The 14779-nt window shown below is 52.3% G+C and overlaps 1 protein-coding gene and 1 long non-coding RNA gene across 21 annotated transcripts in view; one reads left to right on the top strand and one right to left on the bottom strand.

Moving 5' to 3' along the window:
- Prkag2 (protein kinase AMP-activated non-catalytic subunit gamma 2) overlaps positions 1–14779 on the bottom strand; it is a 241245-nt gene that overhangs the window by 119656 nt on the left and 106810 nt on the right. The window lies entirely within an intron of this gene.
- Positions 7007–11598, top strand: LOC102554253 (uncharacterized). 6 transcript variants are annotated; one of them, XR_010065734.1, is made up of 4 exons: positions 7025–7490; positions 9541–9630; positions 10024–10541; positions 10795–11598. It is a non-coding gene; the product is annotated as an uncharacterized LOC102554253 (long non-coding RNA). The 6 variants fall into 6 exon arrangements; XR_010065732.1 differs by having other exon boundaries at positions 7007–7490; positions 10024–11598; XR_010065733.1 differs by having other exon boundaries at positions 7014–7490; positions 9541–10541.

Below are 14779 nucleotides of genomic sequence, written 5' to 3'. Positions count from 1 at the left end.
CATGCAGCAATGGCACACCACAGAGGGACCTTACGCCTGACTGGTGGATGTCCTCAGCCGGGTGCAGCTTCTGCTGCATGGCATGGGTGCCCAGCAGGACTGCCTGGTTTCCTCACTTAGCTTGGTGTGTCTCAACAGAACACACAGACAAGGCAGCTTGCGTACTACATCGTAGCCTCATTGTCCTGGGGCTGCAAGGCCCATCTTGGTCAGGTCTGGTGAGGGTCCTTGTCCTGGTTGGCAGATGGCCACCTTCAGGATGTATTCTCAGAAGATCTCTCTTCCTCTTTGTCCCTAACCTCATGTGTCCTTAATTAAGCCTCTCTGGCTACCATCACCCCGTGAATTCTAGGAGACACGGTGCACCCTATAGCTTAGCAGAGGCCTGCCGTGTGTCCGAGGGCTCAGCCCTGTCTGTGAGGTCTCTGCTGCCCCTGCTTCAGAGGCCACTGTGGGGGTTTCTCTGGAACACTCTTTGCCTCCTGGGGACTCTGTATCCTTATATTTATTTTTTGATATATTATAACTAGCTACAGTGAGTTTCAGGGCTGGTGATTGTAGGCTGGCATAGAACTGCATGGGACTCCCCTCCTGTGGACTAAAGTCCAGTTTTCTGTCTGTGAGGAGGTCTGTCCACTCCACCCCGCTCTGCTTTCACTCGAGGCCCTTAGCGGGTGGGAAGGGCCGTCATGAGACATTAGCCTGCCGTGTTCCCAAGCTGCATGTTCTTGCTCACACGTGTCCATCCACAAACATGAGCTCATGAAGACCCTGGGTAGATGGCCCTGTGCCTAGGGAGTGAGGAAACATGCTGGCTCAGGCACTGCACGCTGGTTGCTCAGTCAGGAGACCATCTCTGCACGGCGCTCTGTGATGGAGGGAGCATTCACTGCAGGCAGTGAGAGATGGCCGTCCCTCAGCACGGCAGCCCAGGCTCAATTTCTGGTCTAAGTTCTAAGCTTGGACAGGAGAGATAGCAGGAAGGAAGGTGAAGGTCATGTCCTCCTCATTTCTCCTCCATGATGCTAACCCCCATGTTGAACGGCTCCCAGCCAACCACTGGGTACTAGGATCAGCCCTGGGAGGTGGGGGGCAATTGTATGCACCCCCTGCAGTGCCCAAAGCTTCTTTGAGCCTGCTTCCTTACCAACCTTTCCCCGGGAATCACTAATCCATCAAAGGCTTTGTCTCTTGTACTCATAGGACTTCAGCCGCACACAGGAAAGGTCTCAGGATGCTGGGTTAGAGCTCACTGTGTGCTCAGGCTGGCCTTGAACTTTCACCTACCCCTCCATCTGTATCTACTGAGTGTTGGGGTTACAGGCATGCACCCAACAACCTCTGTGTGAGGAATCTTGTGGGGTATCCCCAGCCTGCTGCTTTGTCCCCGCTGTCCTGATCTGGCTGTGCAGAGCATATAGGAGCCCAGGGCTCAGCCCTCGGGGCCTCCAGATCCTAGCTCAGACCTGCTGGACAGGGGCCAGCTTTATTGCATGAGGCCTTTCCCTGGCGCTGGGGCCCTACATGTCAGGTCACACCCTAGATTAGCTCCCAGCTCCTGAAGCCTGGCCAAAGTCCCCAGCCTCTCCCTCAGGCTTGCTTGAGACGACAAGAGGCCGGGGAAGTGGCCCCATGCCTACGGCTTGATGTTATCTATCAGAATGAAATTGTGTTCGCTCTTTGATCCATTGATTTTATACACGCGAACTTGTTCCACAGACAAAGTTACCTCTCCAAGAGATGCTGACTCTACTATTTAGCTACAGCCTTGCTGTGTCCCCCAGGCTTATCTCGCACTGCCACGTTCCAGTGATTCCCCTACCTCACCTTCCTGAGCAGCAGGAAGTCCCGTTGTGCCCTGCTGTGTCACAAATGTTCTCAAATCAAAGGGCTGAGATGCGGCCCATCTACAGATGGGTCAAAACCCAACACAGCAATAAATGAAGTAAAGGCTGGAGAACGTGAAGGAAAAAGCCCTATGCTTAGGTCTGGGATTAGGACAACACAAAAAGACCGTCGGAACGGTGTTCATCAAAGCCCACTGTGGCTTATCACAGAAAATACTTCAAGGACAGCTGCCCGTTCAGAGTTACAGTGACACCACCCTTGCTGTGATACTTGTGGGCAAAGGTCACTGTTTCAAAATAACAGATGCTCATCGGTATGGCTCAGTGGGTAAAAGGCGTCTGCGGCAAAGCCTGACAGTGTGAGTTCGATCCCACAGACCAACATGGTAGGAGAGCACCAAGTCCTGCAAGCAGTCTTCTGACCACCACGCACGCAGCGACACGGACTCCCTGGCATAAACACATGCATAAATAAATGTAAAAAGCAAAGCGAGCAAAAACAAACCAAAAACCAAACCAAACCAAACCAACCAAACAAAAGAGAAGCAAACCCCCAAAACAACTGAGGCTGCCATCTTCATGTTGCCTTTGAATGTAGTTTCCCACAGTGTGGCTCCTTAGGCTAGGGTTCAAACCCAGGACAAGCGGCTGAGGTGCCCTCCCTGCCTTTCCCTTTTGTTTCTCTTTCTCACTCAGGGAGGGGCTCTGCTGCTTAGGGAATGCATTCATCTCTGTCTCTGGCAGAACAAAATGTATGATGTGCTATCATTTATATCGAATGATTATAAAAACAGTAAGCTCCCAGGTGCCTGCAGTGTCTCTGAAGGAGGAGCGTCTTGTTCCAGGAAGCCAGGGGACTGGGTTCTAGAAGGGAAGAATGTGATACGCGTGTACCTCATGGGGATTTTTCAGGGGTGAGTGAATTTGTGGGTACATATACACCTGTCGGTGTGCACAGGGGTGTGTGTGTGTGTGTGTGTGTGTGTGTGTGTGTGCGCGTGCGTGCGCAAGTGCGCCCATATGGGCGAGTAGGTAAGAGGTTAACTTTGGCTGTCACCTCACCTGCCTCTCACTGGTTGTAGCTCACTGATTAGACTATGCTGACCGGCCAACAAGCCCTGAGGTGTTCTGTGGCCAGCTCTTCAGAACATATATTACATTACATATGGGTAGTTTGCATAGCTTTTGAGGACTGACCTAGGCTAGGAGTTTAGGGTACATAGTGGGGAATGCCAGGTAGGAGGGCTCTGTAACAGGTAGAGACCAAGGGATGCATGCTTCTGAAGCAAAACCTTTACAGACCGAGCCTTTGCTCCAGTCTGCAGGTCTCTCTTTTTACCAAATACTTTTTTGTCCCTTTTGAATATTTTAATATCACCGTGTAATACCTATTTAACTACAAACATGTTTAGACAACCCCCAAACACTGGTGTGGGGCTGACCTTCATCTTCTCTGAACACATGTGTCACCTGCACGCAGACCGACTCCGGCCTTGCAGAATCCTGTTCGTGCACTACAAACTCCAGTCCCACCTTGCACAGTGGCTGCAGTTCTGCAGAAGACTGCAGATCATTAAGACAGGGCTTTGGCTGGAGCCATTTTGGAGCAAGGCTACTCCCATGTGGTGCTGCAGAGCTGAAAGACCTGCTGGCCAGCCCTGTGGTGAGAGGACTGTTTGGAACTTCCTCTCGCTCACACTCCCGGCCCCGAAATCTGCTCTGCCTTCCTTCCCAGTCTCAAGGGCACACTGCCCTTGGCTCCCTTTCCTCCACTCTGCAGCAGAGCCCACACTCGAGGCTGGGCAAGCTAGGTGGTCAGCAGGCCTGCCGCCCTGGGCTTGACCCGCCACACCCGGAACCTCCATTCCAGAAGGGTCTGCACCACACGCCCATCCTTCCTCCCCCAGGCTCCTTTCTAGGGGTCCTTCCCTCACTGTGGAAAGTGAGGCTTTGCTCCAATAAAGAAGGGCTTAACTGCTATGGGGTTGGGGGGCAGAGTCACATCTGCTCAGAAATAGCACCAGGGCTCTGGTGGGGACAGAGCCAGGCTTGTTGATTCAAGAGGTCCCTATGGTCTAAGGGCTTGTGCTGCGGCCTTCCCTCCGCCCGCCCACCGTCAGCAGACAGCTCAACACTGTGGCTGTCACTGGCACTGTCCTATTCGGGGGGTGCTGCTAACACATACCCAGACTGATTAGATAGACAGCACCCGGGGTCTGATTAAATGGCATTCCGCAGCCCTTTAACTGCCTGTCAACTCTCCAGCTGGCCCTGCAAGCCTGCATCTACAGTCCTGTGCCCTTCCCCTTCACTAAGGGCACCGGGAGAACTCTCCTTCTGTCTGTGCGTAACCTTTCCCCCAATAGACGGAGGCTTTACAACATACCTGCTCACCGGAGTTGGGACTTTTCAGGGGAGACCCAGCTGCTCTTTTACTTGCGGGTTCTGACTGGAAACTGATTTAACAGCTAAACTTTAACTCTTCTCCCCTTCCCTTCTTTCTGCCCTCTGCATGTGTGTGATGATACGTATGTGTGTTCATGTATGCCCGTGCCCATGGATTCCAGAGGTCAACCTTGGGGTGCATTCCTCTGGAGCTGTCCACCTTAGGTCTCCAGACATCACTGGTGTAGAACTTGCTGTTTTGGCCAGTAGTAAGCACTAGGAATCCTCCTGTCTCTGCTTTACCGCAAGTATGTAGCCACATGCACTCCCAGCTCTTTAAACCGGGGATGGGGCTTGAATTCGGGTCCTTATGCACCCTCCTCACTGGGCCACCTCCCTGGCGGCCTTTATGACTTGAGTTACGTCTGCTCACCTGAACCCAATCTGACCTTAGATGGGTCACAGGATGCGCTTCCTCAAACTGCAGACTCCCCAGGGCTCTGATGGCTGCTTTGACCCTGCTGTCTCTTACAGTAAACCAAGGGCCAGCTGCCTAGAACTTGTAGCTGGGAAGCTTGCGCACCCTTGGTGACTAGGGTTGGTCCTTGTCCCGTGGTCCCTGTGACTTGCAGGGCTTCCCTCCTGGAGACTCTCCTGGGCTCCTTTTCTCTAGCGACCTTCTCCATGGTGTCTCCCGCACTGTAGACCCTGCATGAGCTTGTGTGTGTTCCTGGCTTGCTGACTTACACTTCGGTGCTAGAATCTCCGAGGATAACAGTGTGGCATGAGACTGCAAAGCAGTGGCCTGGACATCGGCTTCCCACACCAGAGTGTGTAGGGGTGTTGTGGGTCCCAGAGTCTCAACACGTCACTCAGTGTGTGCCCCAGAACCTTCAGTTGGGCTGTGTAAGGTCAGGCACTTGAACCCGCAGTGGTAGTTCTGGGCTGTGGTGTCTCTGCCTGGCTAGCTGGAGTGCAGCACTCCTGGCTTCATCCACTAGGGGGCGCTGAGTGGGTCTGCATGGGGATGTGGCGCCCACCATTAGCAGAGAGAGACCTAATGCTCTCACTGCAAGGAAGTGAGTCCAGACTGAGAGGATGGAGACAAGAGCTGCTTGCTCACAACTGGAGAGAGGCTGGCATCTCCAGCAGGTATGACAACAATAGGAGACATGGGACACGGCTCAGACATTCTGTGACACACGACTGAATGTACAAAAGGGGTCTCTGAATGGCAGAATATTCAAGCCTTTCAAGGATATGTGGAAGGTACGATAGCACGGGGGAACCTGCCAAAGCATGGAAGAAGTCAAGCACACCACAAGGAGACCGGACACAGCACAGAGACGTACCACGGCTCACAAGGACCTAAGGGCATCGAACAGAAAAGACGGAGAGAAAAACACTGCTCAGTTTCATTCTGTGAGGGCCCCAGAATTATTAGTTCATAGCGATGGTAGACTGGGGGTGCCAGAGACAGTGTGGGAGAATGAGTTCTGAGAGCAGGGGAGGGAATGGAGGGGTTAGGCTGCTGTGCACCACAATGAGAGTGTGCTTGGTACTGTCGGGCTGTCGAGCTCCAGGTGATGAGGAAAATTCTTATCTGTTGCTCACAAAAAGGAAGTTAGAGGAGGAGGGAGGAGAGCACGATGGAGAGGGAAGGGAGGGAGGGAGAGAGGGAGAAGAGGATGAAGGTCAGGGAGAGGGAGAGGAAGGAAAAGGGGAGGAGGAAATGGAACAAGAGGAGGAAGGAGGAGAGAAGGCAGAGAGAGGAGAAAAGGGAGAGGAAGAGGACGAGGAAGAAGAAATGGGGGATGAGAGAAGAAGAGGAGGAGGCTGTTTCTCTACTGTTCCTGGCAGTGGTTGTTTCCCACAAAGGCCCAAATACAAGCCCCCTGGTGCCCCCGGCTGTCCCTGGCTCATGGGCGGAGGGTCACTCTATCATCCAAGTCACCACGCTCCAGTTGTTGAATACTCACAAATGTCCACCACTACGCCAGCCCCACAATAGCCAGGGCTCCGGGGAGCCCCACTCGCCACATCTTCCATCACCTTGAAAACACCACCTCTGACAGCCAGGCAGGCTACAGTGCACCCACTGTGTGCAGAGAGCTGTTCGGGGGGACACAGACTCATTCCCCTGCAGGAAGCACCCATCAACTGCACTCAGATACAACAGGCAGACAGCCACAACTCGGACAGGTCCCACTTCTTTCCTGCACAGTCCCTTCCAGAGCAATCTTTGAGCATGCTGAAATGTTTTCACACTTTCGTGATTTGGACAATGTGATCGAATCCACCGAGAACCACCGCATGTACTATCCTGAGACATTAGTTACCCTAGAGTGGTAAGGTCTGTCTTCCCACAGGACCTCAGAGAACGAACTAGTCCTTCCCCTCCAGGAGGACGGATGGCCCTTCAAGTATCTGAAGATTCTCCTTCTCCAGGTTCACTCCTGGGGGACAGTTGTGCCGCAGTGCTCCGAGCCCTTCAGTACTTCAGATGCTATCGCTAGCTGCTCTCGTGCTGTCTGTCTGTCCTGCCTCCTCCTTCCTGCCTTCAAAAAGTCCAACCCATAGGAGAATTAAGACTGAAAAAGTGAACAAGCCAGGTGAAGGGTGCCCATCAGCAACCCCAGAACTCAGGAGACTGATGTGAGGGTCGGGCCAGCCTGGGGTACATGAGGAGGCTGTCTAGAACAGATGGCTGCACATGGCCCACCTTGGATAAACTGTGCTTTACTGTTAAATGCTTTGCTTCAGACCAGGCAGAAGACAGCCAAGGCTCCCACATGGGGAAGAGCCAAGCCACAGCAGCTCCATCGTGTCCCCTCCATCCTGTTCTTTCTGCACACTGAGAGCCCAGCAGACACATCAATGCTTCTCCAAGTCGATCTGGGTCCTAGGAACTGGATGGGGGAGGGTCCTGCCCACCTTCATTTTCGTTCATTTTTCTATATTAGGGACGAGATGATCTATTTTTAGTGCATGGCTGGTGTAAGTCAGGGGTTGCTATAGCGACAGTAAGTGGCTGCAAACCCAGTGCTGCTCCGGTTCCTAGTCACAGAGAAATCCTGACCGAGATGCAGCCCTAGAGGGTGGAGCAGCCCTCTTCTTGGGGGCTCCCACTTCTGTCCTCATGGTGTACCCTGGGCAGGCTGGGCCTGAGTGTTGCATAGGCAGTGGAGACCGTACAAACCAGGAACTGAGGGAACAGCTGGAGAGCTGACTGGGAATGGATGCCAAGCTCAATTACAGGTGAGGAGAGTCTCACATGGTGCCGATCCATCTTGGACAATAGGCAGAGGCGGGCTGGTGTGCACTGCTGGGAAGCCCAGAGTAGCAGGCAGGGTGCAGGCGGCCAGTGAGGAAAACGGTATTTTGCTGAGACAGTGCATTATTTTGTTGATGTGTTGAGTCAAGGTCCCCTGTATGCTCAAACTCACCATGTAGCAAAGGATGACCTTGAAAGTCCCGATCTCCCAGTTTCTGCCTCTGCTGGGATTACGGGCACGAGCAGTAATAATTATACAGTGCTGGGAATGGAATCCAAGGCCTTCTGCATGCTTTTTATCTACCTATTGGGCTACATCCCCAGCCCAGACTGTCTACCTTTTAAGGCTGCCTCTGTGTGCACCTACCGCCAGGGACCCTGGACTAAAGCCCAGGAGATGAGAATGAACTTGGAGACTGCTTGTGCCATCCACAAGAGTTGGGTATATTTTCTGTGTTCTGTGCGGATTGTGGCCTGCTTGGTGTGTCCTGCTGAGCTCCTTGAGACAAGGCTGCACTCAAAGTGTAAGAAAAAGAAGCCAGGAAAATTAATGTCTAGCTTTATGGGCAGTGGGAGATGTGTTTTAAAATGCAGGTTTTCTGAGGACTTGGGGGTAGTGAGACCAGGGGATGAGGAGGCAGCTTCCATTGGAAAGGCAGCATATGACAGTCCCCAAGAAGAGGTGTGTGTCACAGTCATGGAGGGGATGGGCATGACAGGGAGTGCCAGGCCTGCTCAGGAAGAGAGGAGAAAGGAAACCCTAGGCAGAATCTTGGTTTTTGTTTCCAAGGCAAAGAAAGGTGGAGCAGACAAAGGCAGGTTTCTGTGGATGTTTTTTTTTTTTGTTTTTTTTTTGTTTTTTTTTTGTTTTTTTGGTTCTTTTTTTCGGAGCTGGGGACCGAACCCAGGGCCTTGCGCTTCCTAGGTAAGCGCTCTACCACTGAGCTAAATCCCCAGCCCCTCTGTGGATGTTTTGATGGGCCTAAGGGGTCTTGAGTTGTCCAGCCTGCTTTCCCTGGTCTCTGTGACAAGAGCCCCATGGAATAGGTGTGTAGAGCTAGGGCTCCGATTAGGTACTGTGTATACAGATGGTAGGTTTCTGGGCAACCCTTGGTAAGAACTGGGTAACTCTTGGAGGGGCAGAGGGTCCTTCTTTGGTCAGGGAGGCCCATATGCAAGTCCATCAAAAGGGGCGGGAACTGGCTTCATCCCTAGCATCACAAAAACTAAACAAAAGATCCACAACTATCCTCAGCATTAGCTGTAACACCCACTGGTCTCTGTTGTCTTTACCTTTAATTTCCAAGTGTTTTCGTCCCCACGGCACAGTCCCGAGAAAGCTCATTGGAGGGGAGTGGACTCTGCCTCCAGGAAGGGAGGGCTCCAGAGGAAGGGGTCTGAGGTTCCCAAGACTGGGATCTTAAGGGCCTCACATGGCCCAGGTTGTGGTTTGCTACCCAGGGTGTTTCTCAGCCAGGAGGAAGCCAATTCATTCTCTCTAAATGTCACCATCTGTCCCATCCTGAGAATCAAGGTCAGGGCTGCCTCTTGCTGGTGGAACATTTTCACATCCTCCTCCACCAAGCTCAGAGCATCTTGTCTGAGTGTGAGAGAAGACGGTGTAGGGTCATTTTCTCCCATCCAGACTCAGGACCACTTTCTCCACTGGTCTTGTCTATCTTTTGCCTGGTGCCTAAGTGTGTGTGTGTGTGTGTGTGTGTGTGTGTGTGTGTGTGTGTGTGTGTGTATCTATCTATCTATCTATCTATCTATCTATCTATCTATCTATCTATCTATCTATCTATCTACCTACCTACCTACCTACCTATCTATTTATAAAGGCCCCCATAGACTCATAGATCTAAATGCTTGGTCATCGTGGAATGGCACTACTTAGAAGGATTTGGAGGTGTGGCCTTATTGGGGGAGGTGTGGCCTTTCTGAAGGAAGCATGTCATTTGGGGGTGGGCATTGAGGTTTCAGAAGTCCAAGCTAGGCTCAGCAGTTCTCTCTCTCTGCTGCCTGTGGATCCAGATTTAGAAGTCTCAGCTCTTTCTCCAGCATCATGTCTGCCTGTGTGCCACCATGCTCGCTGCCATGATAATGGGCTAAACTTCTGAAACTGTAAGCCAGCCCCAATTAAATGCTTTTTTTGTAGTAACAGTTTCCTTGGCCATAGTGTCTTTTCACAGCAACAGAATACTAAGACACCACCCATCTGTCCACCCACCTAGCCCCCAATCTGCAGTTTGAATAAAAATGGCCCCCTATTGGCTCATATATTTGAATGCCTGGTCCTTATTTGGTAAAATTGTTTGGGAAAAATTCAGAGGTGTGTCACTGGTGATGGATGGGCTTTGAGGTTTCAAAAGCCCACACCATTCCTAGTTAGTGTGTTCCTCGGTCTCTCGCCTCCTCCCTCCCCATCCCTCTGCCTGGTGCTACAGGGCCAGATGTAAGTTCTAAGCTGTTTCTCCAGAACAAAATCTGCCTTAATGATGCCATGCTTTCTTCCAGGATGGTCGTGGACCCATCCCCTGAAACTGCGAGCCAGCCGGTACTAAACACTTTAGTTCACAATTGCCTCGGCCATGACGTCTCTTCATGACAATGGAAAGGAAACCAAGACACCATCTATCATCTGTCTGTCTCCATGCTGCCCGCCTGTCTGTTCACTCTCTATGCATACCTATCCATACATTTTACTATTGCACCGGTTAGTTCTTGTTTTTGTCAACGTGACACAAGCTAGAGTCATCTGGGAAGAAGAACTTCAGTTGAGAAAAACGTCTCCATCATATGGGCCCACGACAAGTCTGTGGGGCATTTTCTTGTTTAGTGATCAAAGTGGGAGGGCTCAGGCCACTGTGGTTGGTGCTATCCCTGGGCAGGTGGTCCTCAGTTGTATAAGAAAGCAGACTCAGCAAGTCGTGATGAGCAAGTCAGTACACAGCACTCTTCCATGGCCTCTGCCTCAGTCTCGGCTCAAGATTCCTGCCCTGAGTTCCCTCAGTAATGGACCGTGGTTAAGACACGTAAGTCAAATAAACCCTTTCCTGCTTTTGGTCATAATGCTGACCACAGCAATAAAAACCACACTAGGACAGCTATCAGTGTCTATCATATCATAAAAATCCATCCATCCATCCATCCGTCCGTCCATCCATCCATGATTCATTCATCTATATACCTGCCATCTACTTACATACATACATTACATACAAAATAAAATGCTGGGCGACAGAAATGCATCTGGGTGAGCATGTGCTTATTTGTATTATTCTGAAGCTCCTGAGAGTCCCTCAAAGACCCATGCTGGGCCTCCCCGTCACCGAGATTGCCTCCGAGAACTTCTCTCACAGAAGCAGGAAGAAGAGCACTTCACTCCTGCCCACAAGAGCAGCAACTCTGAATTCCGCAGCCAAGGGCTCTTTCTGGCTTGACTCCCAGCAAACTGAAGGTTCCAGGGAAGAAGTGTGGATTAATTCTCTAAAGAGCCTGCCTTTGTGTAAGACCTTCTAGATGGTCTGCCACTTGCTGAGTGGGGGCATCACAGCCTTATGGTGAGATGGGTTCAAAAGAACAAGGTTCACTGCGTGGCTTGGCAAACACCTGTGATCTGAGTCCATCTGAGACAGGAATGAATCGGATAATGAGACCCTATCTGAAAGCAATCAATAAAAGGCCAAGGCTGTATTGGGTGGTGTCTGGCCCCCAATGGCAGTCATCTATTACTAGGTTTTGCCTCTGACCTGGAATTTTTGTGACTGCTGGATAAGACCCTAAAATATATGCTGGGCTGTTGGACCTCTTGCTCACCCCTTCCAACCTCGAGGCTAGGAATGGGCGGGTACCTGCTTCCAAAAGAAAGTGTCTCCACCCAGCTGAAGACTGCATTAAAGTCCTAGAGGAGAGATTCCCTATCTCTCTGTAGCCCAACTCCTGGACAGACCGGCCACCTTTCTTTTGGGACTGTAAAAGCCTCCGTCATCCCTCTGGGGACCAATGCCATTCTGGGGTAACCTGCGTCTGTGTTCCACACCATGATGTCTCCTGTTTGTGCTCAGAATAAACTATTCTCTTATTTGATAATTGTTATTTTCTAGTTCGCGTTGACAGAAAGAAGTAGATGTTATGTGAGTTATTTTAGGAAGGCCCTGGGAAGGCTGACTTATGCTCAGCCTTGTAAGTGTTCTCTCTGACTTAGGAAATCAGCCTTTGTTTGTGTTATCCCTTCCTGGTCTATCTATCTATAATGGGGGGCCCTCAAGCACCTCAAGCCCCGAGTCACCAAAGCTTCCTTGAGAACTCATCTGCGGCCCCTCACCTGCTTCCTGCTATAGCAGGACTCCCAGCCCTGTGCCCTGAGCCTGAGCCCATCCACTCACTACTTATAATGACCTTCTCCTGAGAAGCCGACTCCAAGCCGAGCCAATCATGACTGGGATCTTTGGGGAGGCTAGAACAGCACCCAGCGCTTGCCTAAGAAGTTAGGGGAAATCAGCAGTACCCACGGAGGCTTGGAGCCAAGGATACAGGGTGGTGTGAGGGGTCATCCAGGCCTCCGAGAACACTCAGTGTTGACTTGTTCTTTAGAGTATTCGGAATTCTCATGTTTTCCCTTCTCAATTCCTGGAGCACAGATGACCACAGGAGGATGGATCCCGCTTGCTCTCTGCGGGAACTGAGCTCTTGTGTTTTCCAAGGCACTGGGGACCGGGTGATCATCTTGGATACATGGCTCTCTGTTGACCAGGTTTATCTCAAAGGTTGTAGTAACAGGATCAGGGATGGACTGTGGCTCGAGCCAGGTGTTAGCCCAAGCTCTGAACCATGGAACCCTGAGAGGCAGGCATCTCCTGAACTCATACCATTTCCTAACTCCAATATCCTCACCCCAATCCTCTATTCCTCCTCCTCTTCCTTCTCCTCTTCCTCCTCCTCTTCTTCCTCCTCCTCCTCCTCCTCCTCCTCCTCTTCCTCCTCCTCCTTCTCTGTGGGTCAGTTTCATCCTCCTGACCTGCACAATGCTCTGGACAGAGCGATGTCTTTGGGCACCTGGGATGGGAACAGGAACAAGAAAGACCACCCTGCCCTTGTCTCCTCTCCGCCTTTCCTTGGCTCTCTAGCCATCACTGCCCTGAGGTGCTCCGGCCGAATTGCCTGAGAGATGCCACAGCTACTCTGCTCCTTGCCACTGACTGAGTGACTCAGCCTCTCGGGAAGAACTAAATCTGAGGTTGGCCCGTTCCCCAACCAAGCTGCGTGTGGACTGGTTCTGCAGGGAAATGGGGCCCACATATGGCAAGCCAGAATGAGGTGGACGGGAGCTGGGCCTGGCCCCACTGGGTTCACAAACTAGAGATGGGCATGTCTGAGTGGGCAGGGGTGACTCCTGGTCCCAGACAGGGCTCCACTGACCCGAAGTGTCGCTGCCCTCCTAGGGAGGTGCTCGTCCTAATAAATGCGCTCACTGTGTCTACAGTCTTCTGTGTGGTCCGGCAGAGACAGGCTTGCAGAGACAGGCTTGCAGGGTACATGGCTCAGCCTTCTCCCCACTGCAGCTTTAGCCAGAATTCACAGCCTCAGTACCTCAGCCAGACACTCAGGGCACCTCGCGTGGATGCAGAGTCCTGCTTGAGGATCCGACATGGTGTTTGAGCCCTCTGCTTCCTTCTGCCCTGCTGCACTGGCCTGCACATGGTCCTAGGAACCCTGAGTCTTACTTCTGCACGGCCTGGATCTTTCCACTTGGCAGGAGGTTTTGACCACACACTGGCTCCCCGCTGTGGTCACAGTCCAAGAGCCGATACTTCACCCTCCTTTCAGATGGCACTGAGACCCTGCCTTACATCAAAAACCCCACCCTTCTGTCAAAACAAGTCCTTCACACAGGGATGAACACTGCACGGTTCCACTGTTATGTGTGGTGAGGAAGGTCAGAGGCCAAGGGTCGTTCACCACCTTAGTTTCTGGGACAGGGTCTCTCCGCAGAACCTGGAGCTCACAGATTTGGCTGGACTGAACACCATGGACCTGCCTGTCCCCTGCCCCACCCCACCCCGTGCACCACACCTTGCTGTTATGCAGGTACCGAGGCTCTGAACGCAGGCCCTCAGGTCTGACTGCAAGCACTTTATCTCACGGGCCTGTGCGTCCCACACAGGACTGACTTTTGCTTCTTCATCCTCTGAGGCAGCAGAGTGGATGCAGTGAAACTGGCAGGATGTGGGTGATGGTGGGGCCTGGAAGTGCCTTCCACTGTACATGTGCTCCTGTGTGTGACTGAAACTGTGTTGGGGTACTCATGGCAAATTCACTCAGGACACTGGAAGCCAGGGCCAGGTGGGAGCAGTGGTGGGGGGAAAGGGCTACAAAGACAGAGTGAGGACCAAGATGGAGTGGGTGTTGTGAGAAAAGGACAGAACAGGCCGAAGGCAGACCTTCCTCCCCAGCCTTGGCCTCTGAGGCAGAGCTTTTGATGTTCTCGTGGGGCTGTATGCAGTCAAGGCGCTGTGCTGTGTGAATGGGACACGACAGCTGGGCAGCAGGGTGTATCGGGGAGCACCTGACAGGGAAGACTCGAATGATGCTTCTCCCAGTCACGGCATGAGCCTGCTGGGCTCATGTCAATAACGCCTTATTAATTCTGCCCACAAGTGCAGAGGGTGAGACGAGGCTGCTTGACGTGTCCCTTGTCTGGTTAGTACCGTCCCTCCTGATCCCCTTTTACATTACTGATGTTCTCACCATATGCTCTTTGCTGACATAATCTGGGTCTCTCTCTACTGAAGAGAAAAGAGAGAGGAGAGTATGTGAGAATTTCCAGTCTGACCTGCACAGTGGGGAACTCCATGTGGGAGGTTTGCCTTGGCGCAGCCGTAGCCACAGCTCAGTTTCACAGTGGGCCCAGGACTCAGAACTGCCCAAGAGGATTCCAACATCCTCCCCAGTGGTCAGCCTGCCAGTGACAGCCTCAAATGTCCTGAGGAAAGACCATCCACAGCCCAATCTGTGTCAGTGGCTCGGTGACCACGGGCAGACCCGAGTCCCCTGCTAATCCTCATCTGTGGTTCTGGAAAGCCTCGAGGCTCTCACGACAGCAGTGTGGAGGTGTGTGGCTTTGCGGGTGTGCATAGGTGCGTATCTGAGTGTGGGGTGTGCCAGTGAGTCAGTGAACCTATGGATTCACACACATGTGGATGCGCACGCGCGCGCGCGCGCGCGCGCGCGCGCGCGCGCGTGTGTGTGTGTGTGTGTGTGTGTGTGAGAT

Source organism: Rattus norvegicus, chromosome 4 (assembly GCF_036323735.1).
Source record: "Rattus norvegicus strain BN/NHsdMcwi chromosome 4, GRCr8, whole genome shotgun sequence".
In the NCBI taxonomy this organism is placed as follows: Eukaryota; Metazoa; Chordata; class Mammalia; order Rodentia; family Muridae; genus Rattus; species Rattus norvegicus.
Note: the sequence above shows the minus strand (reverse complement) of the source record. Positions and strands in the feature narration are given on the sequence as shown.